The sequence below is a fragment of the Theropithecus gelada genome, chromosome 3, assembly GCF_003255815.1.
Source record: "Theropithecus gelada isolate Dixy chromosome 3, Tgel_1.0, whole genome shotgun sequence".
Classification (NCBI taxonomy): domain Eukaryota; kingdom Metazoa; phylum Chordata; class Mammalia; order Primates; family Cercopithecidae; genus Theropithecus; species Theropithecus gelada.
In genome coordinates this window covers 12,749,524-12,768,653 of record NC_037670.1, presented here as the reverse complement: position 1 = coordinate 12,768,653, position 19,130 = coordinate 12,749,524, and positions in this window count along the sequence as shown.

The window sequence follows — 19,130 nt, the reverse complement described above, 5'->3', positions numbered from 1 at the left end:
TCGCCCAGGCTGGAGTGCGGTGGCCGGGTCTCAGTTCACTGCAAGCTCCGCCTCCCGGGTTCACGCCATTCTCCTGCCTCAGCCTCCCGAGTAGCTGGGACCACAGGCGCCCGCCACTTCGCCCGGCTAGTTTTTTGTATTTTTTAGTAGAGACGGGGTTTCACCGTGTTAGCCAGGATGGTCTCGATCTCCTGACCTCGTGATCCGCCCGTCTCGGCCTCCCAAAGTGCTGGGATTACAGGCTTGAGCCACCGCGCCCGGCCATGTCTACTTATTTCTATATAGACACAGTAACAGGTTGATCTCTCTTTCTTCCGCCCCCCACCCCCCACACACAAAAAAATTAGCCGGGTATGGTGGCAGGCGCCTGTAATCCAAGCTACTCAGGAGACTGAAGCAGGAGAATTGCTTGAACCCAGGAGGCAGAGATTGCAATGAGCCAAGATGGCGCCATCACACTCCAGCCTGGGCAACAGAGTGAGACTCCGTCTCAAAAAAGGCCAAGGCAGGAGGATTGCTTGAGTACAGGAGTTCTAGACCAGCCTGGTCAACATAGCAAGACCCCATCTCTTTAAAACCAAACAAAAATACTTCTACATGGCAAGTCAAACTACAAACATATTTCTAACACATATGAAAAAGATTAATACAATAGGATTGCTTGAGCCCAGGAGTTCCAGACCAGCCTGGACAACATAGCAAGACCCCATCTCTTTAAAACAAAACAAAAATATTTATCTATATAGCAAGTTGAACTACAAATATATTTCTAACACATATGAAAAAGATTAATACAATAGGATTGCTTGAGTCCGGGAGTTCCAGACCAGCCTGGACAACATAGCGAGACCCCATCTCTTTAAAACAAAACAAAAAATACTTATATATAGCAAGTCATACTACAAATATATTTCTAACGCATATGAAAAAGATTAATACAGTATATAGGTTCATGAGTCAATAAGAAGAGGAGAAAGGAACCCAGACAGATATGAACAAGAACATGAACAATTCACCAGATACAGAAGAGTAAACATGTTCAGCCTTAGCAATAATGAAGTAATGCAAAATAAAACAATAATAAAATACTTTTCGCCTTTCAGACAAAACTGAAGAAAACTTATAGCATCAGTATGGCCAATATATGCATAAAACAGTCATTCATTATGTAAATATAAATTAATATAGACTTTTTGAAGGTCAGTTTCACATTTATTTAAAAGTAAAATGTGTATAGTTTTGACTCAGAAATTCCACTTCAAGGAATTTTTTCCTAGAGAGACTGTTTCTAAAACAAACAAATGGGCCGGGCGCGGTGGCTCAAGCCTGTAATCCCAGCACTTTGGGAGGCCGAGGCGGGTGGATCACGAGGTCAGGAGATCGAGACCATCCTGGCTAACATGGTGAAACCCCGTCTCTACTAAAAATACAAAAAACTAGCCGGGCGTGGTGGCGGGCGCCTGTAGTCCCAGCTACTCGGAGGCTGAGGCAGGGGAATGGCGTGAACCTGGGAGGCGGAGCTTGCAGTGAGCCGAGATCGCGCCACTGCACTCCAGCCTGGGTGACACAGCGCGAGACTCCGTCTCAAAAAAAAAATAAATAGCGGCCGGGCGCGGTGGCTCAAGCCTGTAATCCTAGCACTTTGGGAGGCCGAGACGGGCGGATCACGAGGTCAGGAGATCGAGACCATCCTGGCTAACACGGTGAAACCCCGCCTCTACTAAAAAATACAAAAAACTAGCCGGGCGAGGTGGCTGGCGCCTGTAGTCCCAGCTACTCGGGAGGCTGAGGCAGGAGAATAGCGTAAACCCGGGAGGCGGAGCTTGCAGTGAGCTGAGATCCGGCCACTGCACTCCAGTCTGGGCGACAGAGCAAGACTCCGTCTCAAAAAAAAAAAAATAAATAAATAAAATAAATAAATAAATAAATAAAATAAATAAATAAATAAATAAAACAAATGAAACCCCTCATTTATTACATTTATGAGACAACTGGGAATATTACCACTGACTGGATATTTGATGATATTAAGGAATTATTATTAATTTTTAGGCATGATAATGCATTCTGGTTATATATTTTTAAGAGTCCTTAAATAATACTGAAATATTAATGAAGAAGTTATACAAGGTCTGGGATTTGATTCAAAATAAAATGGGAAGGAGAAGGTACATGAGGAAAAGATGAAACAAGAATGGCCACAAGTAGGCCGGGCGCGGTGGCTCAAGCCTGTAATCCCAGCACTTTGGGAGGCCGAGACGGGCGGATCACAAGGTCAGGAGATAAAGACCATCCTGGCTAACATGGTGAAACCCCGTCTCTACTAAAAAATACAAAAAACTAGCCGGGCGAGGTGGCGGGAGCGTGTAGTCCCAGCTACTCGGGAGGCTGAGGCAGGAGAATGGGGTGAATCCCGGAGGCGGAGCTTGCAGTGAGCTGAGATCCGGCCACTGCACTCCAGCCTGGGCGACAGAGCGAGACTCCGTCTCAAAAAAAAAAAAAAAGAAACAAGAATGGCCACAAGTCCAGGCGCGGTGGCTCACGCCTGTAATTCTAGCACTTTGGGAGGCTGAGGTGGGCAGATCACCTGAGGTCAGGAGTTCGAGACCAGCCTGGCCAACGTGGGGGAAACCCCATCTCTACTAAAAATAATGAGATCGCATTAGCCAGGCATGGTGGTGGGTGCCTGTAATCCCAGCTACTCAGGAGGCTGAGGCAGGAGAATCCCTTGAACCCGGGAGGCAGAGGCTGCAGTGAGCCGAGATCGCATCACTGCACTCCAGCCTAGGCGACAGAGTGAAATTCCGTCTTAAGAAAAAGATAAAGGATGTCCACGAGTTGTTAATTGTCTCATGATGGGTACGTGGGTGTTCATTATATTGTTTTGTTTGTGCATGAGTCTGCTTGAAATTTTCCACAATAAAAAGTGGGTTTTTTTTTTAGTCAGTATGATGAGTCAAACATTTTTCTCCTTTGAAAAAAACAAGGATTGGGAGCAGATGATCAAAGAAGCCCCTCCCAAAACACACAACATCTAACTAAAAATAACCAGCCTGGACAATATAGCAAGACCTTATCTCCAGAAAATTAAAAAAATTAGCCAGGTAGGGTGGTACACCCTTCTAGTCCCAGCTATTCAGGAGGCTGAGATGAGAGGATCACTTGAACCTAGGAGGTGGAGGCTGCAGTGAACTATCATTGCACCACTGCACTCCAGCCTGGGTGACAGAGGGAGATCCTGTCTCTTAAAAAAAAAAAAAAAAGGTCAGAATGAGGTGTTTCACACCTGTAGTCCCAGCACTTTGGGAGGCCGAGGTGGGTGGATTGCTGGAAGCCAGGAGTTCGAGACCAGCCTGGCCAACATGGTGAAACTCCATCTCTACTAAAAATACAAAAATTAACCTGGTGTGGTGGTGGGCACCTGTAATCCCAGCTACTTGGGAGGCTGAGGCAGGAGAATCACTTGAATCCGGGAGGCGGAGGTTGCAGTGAGCTGAGATCTCACCAGTGCCCTCCAGCCTGGGCTGACAGCGAGACTCTTGTCTCAAAAAAATAAAAGAAAAATCCCTGCACGTACCTGGTAGTTTCCTCAAAGTGCCATCTGCAGTTTCCAGGTACCGTGTGTTGGAGTGTCTCAGTGCTAGCTGTTCAGATCCAGGTGTCCCTCATGCATGTCCCTGTAGAGTGGCAGTCCACTCTGCGGGGGTCCAGTTTCCCTTGCACCTCCAAGTTGCCCCTAGGATGGAGTGAGCAGCATGTTGGCTGGGACTCATCCAGGCCACACACTGACCTCTGCCACTCCCCTGGGGGCAGTCTTTGCCACCATGAAAAATGGCTGGGAGCCAGGAGCCACAGGGTGGAAGCACCAGAGATGGTGTCACCACCATTTTAAAAAATTTCCACTGACCGGCTGAGTGCGGTGGTTCACGCCTGTAATCCCAGCACTTTAGGAGGCCGAAGCGGGCAGATCATGAGGTGGGGAGTTTGAGACCAGCTTGGCCAACATGGCGAAACCCCGTCTCTACTAAATACAAAAAATTAGCTGGGCCTGGTGGCACGTGCCTATAATCCCAGCTACTTGGAAGACTGAGGCAGGAGAATTGCTTGAACCCGGGAGGTGGAGATTGCAGTGAACTGAGATTATGCCACTGCACTTCAGCCTGGGCAACAGGGCGAAATTTCATGTCAGAAAAAAAAGAAAAAATTTCCACTGACCAAGTGGTGACCTTATGCTGATGTTTTTTGATGTTCCTGTCTTAAAGCCCAGGAATGGGTGTGACAGCAACAGGCACACATTCCAGAAATTTCAGGGTAATGAGGGGGAAACGTGACAATTTTAAAGATGTGCACTATTTATTTCACTGCCCATGTAGATCTGAAGTTATTTTGCTTGTCTAGTAACGTCAAATGTAGCCTTGTATTTGGGTCATAAAACTGTCATGGTTGATCTACTTACAGATATGAAAATCTAAAAAAATGGAGAACACTTTTTCCCCGTTTAGATTGGCGACTAGGTGAAGCAAAAAGGCTTACAGCGGCTGGGTGCTGTGGCTCATGCCTGTAGTCCCAGCACTTTAGGGGGTTGAGGTAGGTGACTCACTTGAGGCCAGGAGTTCGAGACTGGCTTAGGCAATATAGAGAGACCCCTGTCTCTGCAAAAAATAAAAAATAATAATTAGCCAGGCATGGTGGCACATGCCTGTAGTCCCAGCTACTCAGGAGGCTGAGGTGGGAGGATCACTTGAGCCCAGGATTTCAAGGCTGCAGTAAGCTAAGATCATACCACTGCACTCCACCTTGGGCAACAGAGCGAGATGCCCTGTCTCTAAAAACAAAAACAAAAATCTGTCCGCAATTGAACTCATTACTTCCCCAACCAGCCTTCATGTCTTAGACTGTCCATCTCAGCCAGTGGCATCACATTCAGCCTTCCAAGGCAGAAATCTGTTTTTTTTCTTTCTTTCTTTCTTTTTTTTTTTTTTTTTTTTTTTTTTTTGAGATGATGTCTTGCTCTGTCACCCAGGCTGGAATACAGTGGCACAATCTCGGCTCACTGCAACCTCCGCCTCCCAGGGTCAAGTGATTCTCCTGCCTCAGCCCGAGTAGCTGGGATTACATGCACACGCCACCATGCCTGGCTAATTTTTGTATTTTTAGTAGAAACAGGGTTTCACCATGTTGTACAGGCTGGTCTGGAACTCCTGACCTCATTGATCCTTCCGCCTTGGACTCCCAAAGTGCTGGGATTACAGGTGTGAGCCACTGCGCCCGGCCTTAGGGCAGAAATCTCTTTGTGAAAGTACATGGTTTCTTTCTCTCTCACACACATCCATTATTAATTAAGATGCCAGTTTACCTCTTTCAAAACAGACCCAGGCCAGGCATGGTTGCTCACACCTGTAATCCCAGCACTTAGGGAGGACGCGAGGGGCAGATTACTTGAGTTCAGGAGTTTGAGACCAGCCTGGTCAACATGGCGAAACCTCATCGCTACTAAAAACACAAAAATTAGCCGGGCGTGGTGGTGGGCGCCTTTAGTCCCAGCTATTTGGGGAGGCTGAGGCAGGAGAATCGCTTGAACCTAGGAGGTGGAGATTGCAGTGAGCCGAGATCGCGCCACTGCACTCCAGCTCAGGTGACAGAGTGAGACTGTCTCAAAGAAAAAGAAAAACAAAAACCCCAGACCCAAAGAACAGTGGTTAAACCTAAATGGGGGGTTACATTTTGCTTATATAAGGGTCCAGACATTAGCAATCCATAACAGATATAGAGGCTGCAATTTATCAGAAGCCAGGCTCTTTCTAGCTGGTTGCTCTGCCATTCCTAGAGTCCTGCTTTTGTTCCACAAAGTCTGAGGGGCTTTACCATCAGGTCCACTTTGTACTTAGCAGGATGGTGCTTGCCTGGGATGCAACAGACATGACAATTAACCCTCAAAATACCTAAGTGGTAGTGGTTTTATTAGGTTGAACCATATGAAATTGCCATTTTGGGGTCAAATATATTAGGATATTGGCAATTTTATGTCATTCAACCCAATAGTATCTCTACAGATTAAAGCTCTGACACAAGAGAGGTCAAGTAAACTGTCCAAAGTCACACAGCAAGTGAATGGCAGAGAGGGGCTTCAAATTCAGAGCCTCCCTGGAATCTGGGCCCAAGAAAGATTCTTCAGTGGATAAGGCTTGGTTCCTGTCCCCGCTGCACTTATAACCTAGTTGCAGGGCAGCATATGAACACTGGAATGGTAATCACAGTTCAAGAGAGAAACAACAGTTTGATACAGGTACATAAGAAACTCATGAGGCCGGGCGTGGTGGCTCACGCCTGTAATCCCAACTCTTTGGGAGGCTGAGGCAGGCGAATCACTTGAGCCCAGGAGTTCGAGACCAGCCTGGGCAACATGGTGAAACCCCGTCTCTACTAAAAATACAAAAACTAGACCGGGCGCAGTGGCTCACACCTGTAATCTCAGCACTTTGGGAAGCTGAGGTGGGCAGATCACGAGGTCAGGAGATTGAGACCATCCTGGCTAGCACATGAAACCCCGTCTCTACTAAAAATACACACAAAAAGATTAGCTGGGCGTGGTGGCGGCTGCCTGTAGTTCCAGCTACTCGGGAGGCTGAGGCAGGAGAATTGCTTGAACCCGGGAGGCGGAGCTTGCAGTGAGTCGAGATCGCACCACTGCACTCCAGCCTGGGTGACAGAGTGAGACTCCATCTCAAAAAAAAAAAATTAGCCAGGTGTGGTGGCACATACCTATATATATATTGAAAAGGAGGTCACTGCCAATCCAATTAGCTAGTAGAACAAGACTTTTTTTTTTTTTTTTTTTTGAGATAGGGCCTCACTCTGTCACCCAGGCTGGAGGGCACTGGCATGATCAAGGCTCACTGAAACCTTTGCCTCTTGGGCTCAAGTAATCCTTCACCTCAGTCTTCTGAGAAGCTGGGACTACAGGCGCACACCACCATGCCTGGCTAATATCTTTTGTACTTTGTAGAGTTGAGGTTTCACCATGTTGCCCAGGCTGGTCTTGAACTCCTGAGCTAAAGTGATCTGCCCGCCTCCACCTCCCAACGTGCTGGGATTATAGGTTTGAGCACTCGTGCCCAGACAGTGTTACAACTTTTATTGAAGCTTCAGTGCAGAGCCACAGCAAAAGTACTGCTCCTTGCAGAGCAGGGATAACCTGTAGGCACTGTGTCCAGAATAGCAGCTGAGAGGCCAGACTAAACTCATTTATGCCAATTTTAATTGTATGCAAATTAAGGGGCAGCTTATGCAGAAATGTCTAGGATGGGGGCGGTAACTTCCAGGTCGGTAGGTGGTTGCCATGGAAAGGGGAGATAACTTCTGGGTGTTGTCATGGCAATGGTAAACTGACATGGCACTCTGGAAGGGATGTCTTTATGGAAAGCTGCTTCTGTCTCATCCCATTTTTAGCTAGTCCTCCATTTGGTCTGGTGTCCATGCCCTGCCTCTGGAGTTGAGTCTTGCCTCCTACCTCAATAATCATTTTTTCTTTTCTTTTCCTTTCCTTTTCTTTCTTTTCTTTCTTTCTTTCTTTTTTTCTTTTGTAGGACACGGTCTCACTCTGTTGCCCAAGCTGGAGTGCAGTGGTGTGATCGTGGCTCACTGCAACCTCAGCCTCCTGGGTTCAGGAGATTCTCCCACCTCAGCCTCCCAAGTAGCTGGGACTACAGTGCGCACCATCACACCTAGCTAATTTTTGTACTTTTGATAGAGACAAGGTTTTGCCATGTTGTCCAGGCTGGGATAATTATTTAATTCTGTGCTGTTTAACAAAGTGTGAGGTGTTATCTATGTAGACTTGGGTCTTCGTCATGCTTGGTGGTGTGTGCATGAGTGAGTGTACATACTTCCATAACCCACAGATTTCTTTCTTTTTTCTTTTTTTGTGATGGAGTCTCACTGTGTCGCCCAGGCTGGAGTGTAGTGGCCCGATCTCAGCTCACTGCAACCTCCGCCTCCCGGGTTCAAGCAATTATCCTACCTCAGCCTCCCAAGTAGCTGGGATTACAGGCATGCACCACCACGCCTAATTTTTGTATTGTTAGTAGAGATGGGGTTTCTCCATCTCTACTAAAGCAAGGCTGGTCTCAAACTCCTGACCTCAGGTCTGGAGGCCTCGGCCTCCCAAAGAGTTGGGATTATAGGCGCGAGCCACCGCGTCCAGCCACCTGTGGATTTCTTTATGTCTCTCCATCTTTCTCGCCTTGAGTTTATGAGGCTGGATTACATCTTTCTTGGGTCTTGGCATTTGTTTCTATCTCTTCCCCTCTCTTTCCTTCCGTCCTTTGTTTCTCCATCACACTCTCTCCCAACATCTATCTCTTCCTGTATTTTTGCTCTATAATTGCCCCATGTAAATCCTAAGGATAAATTTTATTATTCATTGTACATACTAAATAGTTTGATGTGCCCTAGCCCTTAATTTAAAATGTAAAGAACAGGCTGGGTGTGGTGGCTCACACCTGTAATTCCAGCACTTTTGGAGGCTGAGGCAGGCGGATCACCTGAGGTCAGGAGTTGGAGACCAGACTGACTAACATGGTGAAACCTCGTTTCTACTAAAAATACAAAAAATTAGCCAGGTGTGGTGGTGTGCACCTGTAATCCTGGCTACAGGAGGCTGAGGCAGGAGAATCACTTGAACCCAGGAGGCAGAGGTTGCAGTGAGCCAAGATCGGGCCATTGCACTCCAGCTTGGGCTACAAGAACCAAACTCCTTCTCAAAATAATAATAATAATAGTAATAGGCAGGGCGCAATGGCTCACGCCTGTAATCCCAGCACTTTGGGAGGGTGAATCACCTGAGGTGAAGGTAGGTGAATCACCTGAGGTCGGGAGTTCGAGACTAGCCTGACCAACATGGAGAAACCCCATCTCTACTAAAAATACAAAATTAACCAGGCCTGGTGGCAGGCACCTGTAATCCCAGCTACTCGGGAGGCTGAGGCAGGAGAATTGCTTGCAGCCGGGAGGCAGAGGTTGTGGTGAGCTGAGATCGCGCCATTGCACTCCAGCCTGGGCAACAAGAGGGAAACACCGTCTCAAAATAATAATAAAAATAATGATAATAATAAATAAAATACAAAGAACAACATGTTCCATCGCTCCACCTAAATCTCCTATTTTATTGCTCCTTCTCCCTGACCTTTTAGTAGTTTGTTTTTATTTTTGTCAAGTTATACACATACATAATTTTAAGAGTCAAATTGTACTAAAAGGTTAACAATGGTGAAAAGCAGTCCCCACTCTTTCTACTTTTGACCTGCTTCTTGGATTCAACCAACTTCTTCAGCTGTTTCTTCCACTATATGCCTCCTGGTTTCTTTTCTGGTTTTTGTTTGTTTGTTTTTTGTTTTTGTTTTTGTTTTTTTTGAGACAGAGTCTTGCTCTGTCACCTAGGCTGGAGTGCAGTGGCATGATCTCGGCTCACTGCAACTTCCGCCTCCTGGCTTCAAGCAATTCTCTTGCCTCAGCCTCCCGAGTAGCTGGGACTACAGGCGTGTGCCACCTTGCATGGCTAATTTTTGTATTTTCTGTAGAGATGGGGTTTCACCATGTTGGCCAGTCTGATCTCAAACTCGTGACCTTAGGTGAGCCTCCTGCCTCGGCCTCCCAAAGTGCTGAGATTACAGACATAAGCCCAGCTCCAGTTTCTAAATAACTTGCTTGTACAGCTATTCCTTGATTTTTCTATTTTAGATATGATCTGTGAGTTCTTAAAACAGGAAATGAGGATTTAACTGTTACACCCCCACACAAAACTGTTTCCCTTCTCCTATCCTCCCAATACAATAATATCATAAAATTTAGAATTCAGTATTTATTTTATATATATGTGTATATACATATATATATATAGAGAGAGAGAGAGAGAGAGCGCGAGAGAGAGAGAGAGAGGATCTCAATCTCACTCTGTCTCCTAGGCTGGATTACAGCAGTGCAGTCATAGCTCACTGCAGCCTCCAATTCCTGGACTCAAGCCATCCTCCTGCCTTGGCCTCCAAAGTAGCTGGGACTAGAGGCATGTGCTACTGCGGCCAGGTAATTTTTTAAATTTTTTGTAGAGACAGGGGTTTCATATGTTGCCCAAACTGGTCTTTGAACTCCTGGTCTCAGGTGATTCTCATGCCTCAGCCTCCCAAAGTGCTGGTATTACAGGCATGAGCCACCACTCCAAGCTCCTAAGTGTCCGTTCTTTGCATTCCCTTGGCACTCTGTGTACACCTGCCACTGTTACATCAGTTGTTGTTTGCTGCATAACAAACTACCTCCGAGCATAGTGGCTTAAAACAGTTCTTATGTATTCTCTCGCAGTTCTGTGGATCAGGAATTCAGGGCATGACGGGATTGGCTTGGCTCTGCTCCACGACGTGTGGGGCCTCAGCTGGAAGGCTGGAAGGCTGGAGGGTTGACGTTACCTGCAGGCTTGATGGAGGCTGGAGACTTGGTTTCCCAGATGGCTCACTCATACGGCAGGCAAGTTGGTGCTGGTTATTGGCAGCCAGCCTCAGTTCCTCCTGAGTGGCTTATAGGCAGCGTAGATGTCCCCATGATGCGGCAGCTGGCTTGCCCCCGGAGTGGGGGCTCTGAGAGAGAGCAAGGTGGAAGCACGATGTTTTTTATGACCTAGCCCCAGAAATCACACACTGTCATTTCCATCACATTTGGTTTATTAAAAGCAAGTCCCAGCCGGGTGCAGTGGCTCATGCCTGTAATCCCAGCACTTTGGGAGGCCCAGGTGGGTGGATCACGAGGTCAGGAGTTTGAAACCAGCCTGGCCAAGATGGTGAAACTCTGTCTCTATTAAAAATACAAAAATTAGCCGGGTGTGGTGGCGGGCACCTGTAATCCCAGCTACTCTGGAGGCTGAGGCAGGAGAATCGCTAGAACCTGGGAGGCAGAGGTTGCAGTGAGCTGAGATCACGTCACTGCCCTCTGGCCTGGGCAACAGAGTGAGACCCCATCTCAAAAAAAAAAAAAAAAAAAATTAGCCAGGTGTAGTGGCCCATGCCTGTAATCCCAGCTACTCTGGAGGCTGAGGCAGGATAATTGCTTGAACCCGGGAGGCAGAGGTTGTGGTGAGCCGAGACTGCACCATTGCACTCCAGCCTGGGCAACAAGAATGAAACTGTCTCAAAAAAAAAAAAAAAAAAAAAAAAAGCAAGTCCCTGGCCAGGCGCAGCTGCTCACCCCTGTAATCCCAACACTTTGAGAGGTCAAGGTGGACAGATCACTTGAGGTCAGGAGTTTGAGACCAGCCTGACCATCATGGCAAAATCCCGTCTCTACCAAAAATACAAAATTATTAGCCAGGTATGGTGGTGCACACCTGTAATCTCAGCTACTTGGGAGGCTGAAGCACAAGAATCGCTTGAACCTGGGAGGCAGAGGTTGCAGTGCGCGGAGATCGCACCACTGCACCCCAGCCTAGGTGACAGAGTGAGATTCTGTCTCTAAATAATAATAATAATAATAATAATAATAATAATTTTTTAAAGGGCTGGCATGATGGTTCTTGCCTGTAATTCCAACACTTTGGGAGGCCAAGGCAGGAGGATCACTTAAGTCCAGGAGTTCAAGACTAGCCTGGGTAACATAGTGAGACCCCACCTCTAAAAAGGATCTAAAAAATGAGCTGGGCATGGTGGCATATACCTGTAGTCCTGGCGACTAGGGAGACTGAGGTGGGAGGATCAAATGAGCCTAAGAGGCCAAGGGTGCAGTGATCTGTGATAGTGCACTGCACTCCAGCCTGAGCAACATAGTGAGACCCCATCTCTGAAAAGAATTTGAAAAATGAGCTGGTATGGTGACATGCACCTGTAGTCCCAGCTACTAGAGAGGCTGAAGTGGGAGGATCAAATGAGCCCAGGAGTTGGAGGCTGCAGTGAACATGATTGTGCCATTGCACTCCAGCCTGGGCAACAGACTGAGACCCTGCCTCAAAAAAATACAAATACAAAAAATAACTAAAGTAAAATCCTGAGTCACTCCCCATTGCTTTTTGTGTCCATTTCAAAATCATCAACACAGCATTCAAGGCCCTATTGAACTAGTTTGTTTCAGCTTTATCTCAGTCTTTTACTCCAAAACCTCTGGTTCAGGGATGCTGACCTCCTTGCGATTCCCAGCGGGGCTGACTTTCTCATACCTCCATGCCATCATTTGTGTTTCCTCCACTTGGAGACCCTGTACCCCTAATCTTCCTAGCTCATCCCTACCCACGTTCCAAGATTCAATGCGTTACCTTTTCTAGGAAGTACTCCATGCCCTTCCTCCAATATAAGTTAGACACTCTTTCTCATTCATTCAGTAAAGATTTATTGTCATTCTGGCCTGGCGTGCTGGCTCATGCCTGTAATTCTAGCACTTTGGGAGGCCAAGGTGGGTGGATTGCCTGAGCTGAGGAGTTCCACACCAGCCTAGCCAACATGGCGAAACCCCGACTCTACTAAAACACAAAAAATTATTTAGCACACGTCTGTAGTCCTAGCTACTCGGGAGGCTGAGGCAGGAGAAGCGCTTGAACCCGGGAGGTGGAGATTGCAGTGAGCCAAGATCGCGCCACTCTGTCTCCAAAAAATAAAAAAAATTCTTTTCACTTTTTCTGGCCAGGAAGCTTGCTAGATGCTATAGGTCCAGAAATTAAAAACAGCCCTGCTCTTGAGAAAATAGCAGGTTAGGCCACACGTGGTGGCTCATGCCTGAAATTCTAGTGCTTTGGGAGGCCGAGGTGGGAAGATTGCTTGAGGCCAGGAGTTTGAGATCAGCCTGGGGAACAGAGTGAGACTTTGTGTCTACCAAAAATTAAAAAAAAAAGGCCGGGCGCGGCCGGGCGCGGTGGCTCAAGCCTGTAATCCCAGCACTTTGGGAGGCCGAGACGGGCGGATCATGAGGTCAGGAGATCGAGACCATCCTGGCTAACACGGTGAAACCCCGTCTCTACTAAAAAAATACAAAATCTAGCCGGGCGAAGTGGCGGGTGCCTGTAGTCCCAGCTACTCGGGAGGCTGAGGCAGGAGAATGGCGTGAACCCGAGAGGAGGAGCTTGCAGTGAGCTGAGATCCGGCCACTGCACTCCAGCCTGGGTGACAGAGCAAGACTCCGTCTCAAAANCGGGTTAGAGCCTCAGCCTCCCGGGTAGCTGGGATTACAGGCATGCACCACCACGCCCGCTAATTTTGTATATTTAGTGGAGAAGGGGTTCCACCATATTAGCCAGGCTGATTTCGAATTTCCGACCTCAGGTAATCCACCCACCTCGGTCTCCTAAAGTGCTGGGATTACAGGCGTGAGCCACCATGCCCAGCCGTGATTTCTTCTTTGACCTATGAGTTATTTAGGACTGCGTTCAATTTCCACATAGTTTTAAATTTCTCAAATTTCTATTATTGATTTCTTTTATATTTTATTTTATTTTATTTTATATTAAGACAGAGTCTCGCTCTGTCACCCAGGTTGGAGTGCCGTGGCACAATCTCAGTTCACTGAAGTTCACTGCAACCTCTGCCTCCCAGGTTCAAGTGATTCTTGTGCCTCAGCCTCCCAAGTAGTTGGGATTACAGGCGCATGCCACCTTGCCTGGCTACTTTTTTGTATTTTTAATAGAGACGAGGTTTCGTCATGTGGGCCAGGCTAGCCTTGAACTCCTGGCCTCAAGTGATCCTCCCGCCTCGGTCTCCCAAAGTTTTGTGATTATAGACGTGAGCCACTGTGCCTGGGTTCTATATTGATTTCTAATTTCATTTCATTATGGCTAGAGAATGTACTGTATATGATTTCAATCTTTTTAAATATATCGAGACTTATTTTGTGGCCTAACATATTGTTTATTCTGGACAGTGTTCTTGTGGACTTGAGAAGAATATAGATTCTGGAGTTGGCGAGTTGAATATTTTATAGATATCTGTTAGGTCTGATCAGTTTATACTGTTGTTCAAGGCTTCTATTTCCTTGTTGATCTTCTGCCTAATGGATTCTCCATTATTGAAATGGGGTATGGAAGTCCCCCATTATTAGTACTGACTTGGGCTCTGACATTCAGAGTCCAAAAATGATTAGCCAGCCTAATGAAATCCCCACTGCTTAGAGGGGTAACAGTGAGAGAAAGAAAAGGATGCCATGCAGGAGCTATGTGGGCCATGAAAGATGGAAGAGACAGTGGCCAATTCCCAGCCAACCTCAAATTCTTAGATTTTCAGTTCCAGCCCACCTAAATCCTTATAGTATGTCCAAGTCCTTTTTTTCCCCTAAAATTTGCAGTTAGCCCTTGTTTCTTGCAAGTGAAATACCAAACTAACAAGCACAGAATTCTATTCCAGGAGTGGAGTTGCAAGCAACAGAATCTCCAAAGAGGCGTGGACTCTTCATAGTAACACAGTGGAGAGGGAGTCAGTCTTAATATTCAGATACTGTGTCCTTTGAAAGTAAAGTTTTGGGCTGGGCGTGGTGGCTCACACCTGTAATCCCAGCACTTTGGGAGGCCAAGGTGGGCGGATCACGAGGTCAAGAGATCAAGACTATCCTGACCAACATGGTGAAACCCCAGCGCTACTAAAAATACAGAAATTATCCGTGTGTGGTGGCGCATGCCTGTAATCCTAGCTACTCGGGAAGCTGAGGCGGGAGAATCGCTTGAACCTGGGAGGCAGAGGTTGCAGTGAGCCGAGATCATGCCACTGTACTCTAGCCTGGAGACAGAGCGAGAATCCACCTGAAGAAAAAAAAAAAAAAAAGGTAAAGCTTTGGTGGATTTTGTTGCTGCTCCTCTAGGGCACATTAGAACCACCCGGAGAACTTTAAAAAGCAAGGTTGTCCAGGTTATATCCCCAGAGGTTCTGATTTAATTGTTCTGGGGCAGGGCTAGGGCAGCAAGATTTTTCAGATCTCCCGATTGACCCTAAACTACATCAAAGTTGAGAACCACTGCTGCAGAGACATTCTAAAGAAATAAGGAGGATATCAAGCCTGTAATCCCAGCACTTTGGGAGGCCGAGACGGGCGGATCACGAGGTCAGGAGATCGAGACCATCCTGGCTAAAGCGGTGAAACCCCGTCTCTATTAAATACAAAAAAACTAGCCGGGCGAGGTGGCAGGCGCCTGTAGTCCCAGCTACCCGGGAGGCTGAGGCCGGAGAATGGCGTGAACCCGGGAGGCGGAGCTTGCAGTGAGCTGAGATCCGGCCACTGCACTCCAGCCTGGGTGACAGAGCGAGACTCCGTCTCAAAAAAAAAAAAAAAAAAAAGAAATAAGGAGGATAAAGATAGAGCTTCATGGGCATTTTCCAAAACATTAGGTGATTTGCCTCAAGAAGGGACACATTTTTTTATGACAGTGAGCTAAAGAGTTGAAAAATAAGAAAAAAAGGACAGGTGTGATGGCTCAGGCCTATAATCCCAGCACTTTGGGAGGCTGAGCAGTGAGGATTGCTTGAGGCCAGGACCTTGAGATCAGGCTGGGCAACATAATGAGACCCTATAACTACAATTTTTTAAAAAATTAGCTGGGCATGGTGGCACACACCTGTGGTCCCAGCTACTCAAGAGGCTAAGGTGGGAGGGTCACTTAAGCCTGGGAGGTCAAGGCTGAAGTGAGCCATGATCATGCCACTGCACTTCAGCCTGGGTGACAGAGTGAGACCTTGTCAAAAAAAAAAAAAAAAAGGGGAGAAAGAAACAGAGAGAGAGGAAGGAAGGGAGGGAGGGAGGGAGGGAGGGAAGAAGGAAGGAAAAAAAAAAAGGAGGAGCTGGGATGACTGGGTAGAATCAGAAAACAACATTCAGCTGGGCACAGTGGCGCCTGTAATCCCAGCACTTTGGGAGGCCTAGGCAGGCATATCACCTGAGGTCAGGGGTTCAAAACCAGAATGGCCAACATGGTGAAACCCCGTCTCTACTAAAAATACAAAAATTAGCTGGGCATGGTGGCGTGCGCCTATAATCCCAGCTACTTGGGAGGCTGAGGCAGGAGAATTACTTGAACCTGGGAGGTGAAGATTGCAGTGAGCCAAGACAGCACCACTGCACTCCAGCCTGGGCAACAGAGCAAGACTCCAACTCAAAAAAAAAAAAAAAAAAAGAAAGAAAACAGCATTTAAAGCCATTCTGTGTACCAGCAACAAGAAAACACATCTTTGTTGTTGTTGTTTTGAGGTTTTTTGTTTTGTGTTTTTTTGACAGAGTCTAACTTGTTCACCCAGGCTGGAGTTCAGTGGCACCATCACAGCTTACTGCAGCCTCTACCTCCTGGCTCAAGGGATCCTTCCACCCCAACCTCCAAAGTAGTAGGGATGACAGGCACGTGTCACCATGCCTGGCTAATTTTTTATTTCTTTGTAGAGTCGAGATCTTGTTATGTTGCCTAGGCTGGTCTCGAACTCCTGTCCTCTGGCGATCCTCCCACCTTGGCATCCCAAAGTGCCCAGCACTTTGGGATGTATCTTACCGAAAAACACATTTACTACTATCAGCCAGTGATTGGAAACAACTAAAAATTAGATCTCCAAAGTGAATATTGATTACATTCTACTTCTTATGTTGAGTGGTGGGTTTACCAGTGTTTATTTATTTATTTATTGAGAAAGAATCTCACCTTGTCACCCAGGTTGGAGTGCAGTGGCACGATCACAGCTCACTGCAACCTCTGCCTCCCAGGTTCAAGCGATTCTCCTGCCTCAGATTCCTAAGTAGCTGGGATTACAGACTCGTGCCACCATGCCCGGCTAATTTTTGTATTTTCAGTAGAGACATGGTCATGGTTTTACCATGTTGGCCAGGCTGGTCTCGAACTCCTGACCTCAAGTGATCTGCCCACCTCAGCCTCCCAAAGTGCTGGGATTACCGGCGTGAGACACTGCGTCCAGCCCAGTTTTCATTTATTTTTACACATCATAATCAACAGGTATAATATAGAGTATTTGTATGTTTTAAAATATATTATAAAATTTACCTGCCAAATATTTTATAATAAAAAAGATACTGTAAATTGACAAATCACAGCATTTGCTAAGTTCACAACTGTACTGGCTTTCTGTAGTTAACATTAAGATCTTGATTATCAAAGACTGAAATCCTAGAGGTTGGATGAGGAATATCTTGAGGGCATGGGGCTTCCCAGTCCCCTGGGCCCATCCAAGTAATTTCTCCTGTATTCATGATTGCCAAGTAAATGTGATGAGTCACTTCCTAATGAGGAACATCTGATCACAGGAATTTGGAAATACCATGAAACCCTGGATGGTGCGCAAAATCCAAGCAGGGAAAAGAGGAATTAGAGGCTAATTTTCTAGGGAGTTGTTGCAGGAGCAACTATGTGGACTCGAATCCTGTGGGGTTGGAATCAAGGAGGACAGACCAAATCAAGGATAAAACATTCATTTCCAGGTCGGGCGAGGTGGCTCAAGCCTGTAATCCCAGCACTTTGGGAGGCCGAGACGGGCAGATCATGAGGTCAGGAGATCAAGAACATCCTGGCTAACCCAGTGAAACCCCATCTCTACTAAAAAATACAAAAAACTAGCCGGGCAACGTGGTGGGCGCCTGTAGTCCCAGCTACTCGGGAGGCTGAGGCAGGAGAATGGCGTAAACCCAGGAGGCGGAGCTTGCAGTGAGCTGAGATCCGGCCACTGCACTCCAGGCCGGGCGACAGAGCGAGACTCTGTCTCAAATAAAAAAAAAAAAAGAACATTCATTTCCTTCCTCCTTCTTGCCTCCCTTCATTTCTCCTTGTCTCTCTCCCTCTCTCCACCCCATCCCCTCATTTCCCTTCTCCTGCATATAGCCTGCTTGATCATACGTTTTTTTTTTTTGAGACAGAATCTCGCCCTGTCACTCAGGCTAGAATGCAGTGGAATAATCTCAGCTTGCTGAAATCTCTGCCTCCCGGGTTCAAGCGATTCTCCTGCCTCAGCCTCCTGAGTAGCTGAGATTACAGGCATGTGCCACCACGTCTGGCTAATTTTTGTATTTTTAGTAAAGAGAGGCTTTTGCCATGTTGACCAGGCTGGTCTTGAACTCCTGACCTCAGGTGATCTGCCCGCCTTGGCCTCCCAAAGTGCTGCGATTATAGACATGAGCCACCATGCCCTGCCGATACTGGTTGTTGAAATACTGAAAAGCTTTCCTAGCAGTTGGTAAATTGCTGCCAAAAGCCTCCCGAGTTCCCCACCCCCATCCACTTGCCTTCAGGTCCCCAGACCTCTATCTCCTTATTTTTATTTTTTATTTTTTGAGACGAAGTTTCACTGTCATGCAAGCTGGAGTGCAGTGGCGTGATCTCGGCTCACTGCAACCTCTGCTTCCTGGGTTCAAGCAATTCTCCCGCCTCAGCCTTCTGAGTAGCTGGGATTACAGGCGCACACCACTGTGCCTGGCTAGCTTTTTAGTAGAGATGGGGTTTCACCATGTTGGCCAGGCTGGTCTTGAACTCCTGACCTCAAGTGATCAGCCACAAAGTGCTGGCATTACAGGCATGAGCCACTGTACCCGGCCAGACTTCCCTCTCTTTCAGCAACTAAAGAGTTAATCCCCAGCATAACTGTTGATCTCCAGGAACAGGACTTAGTGCTAAAGTTGGTGTCTGTTCTAAATGGCTGCTGGCCATGTGGTAACCAGCTGTGAAATATTTTGAATATCACCCCAGGCTGTGGTCACAAAAAGGCAAAAGCCAAGTAGGTGTGGTAAATTTGCTGCAAGAAATGGCCTAACACGCTGAACTGAGGTTTTGACTTCTGTTTGAAGTAGTGGCAGGAATAGAGCAGATGGGCGGGCCTGGGTTCAGCTTGGTTTGTAAAGCAAGATAATTCCTTGGCTTAATAAACAAAGATCTAAGTCAAGCCAGCACACTACATAGTCACAGTTCCTCTAGCCTTAACCGTCCCTGAGTAAGTTTCTCTCTTGTTTTTTTGTAGAGATGGGATCTCATTATGTTGCCCAGGCTGGTCTCCTCCTGCCTTGGCCTCCCAAAGTGTTGGGATTACAAGCACGAGCCACTGTGCCTGGCCCCGAATAAGTTTCTTGACCCAGAGTTCCTGAAGAGGAGGATGGGAACCTTGGAGGCTGTTTCTCCAGGCTGGTTAGTACCAAAGATTGAG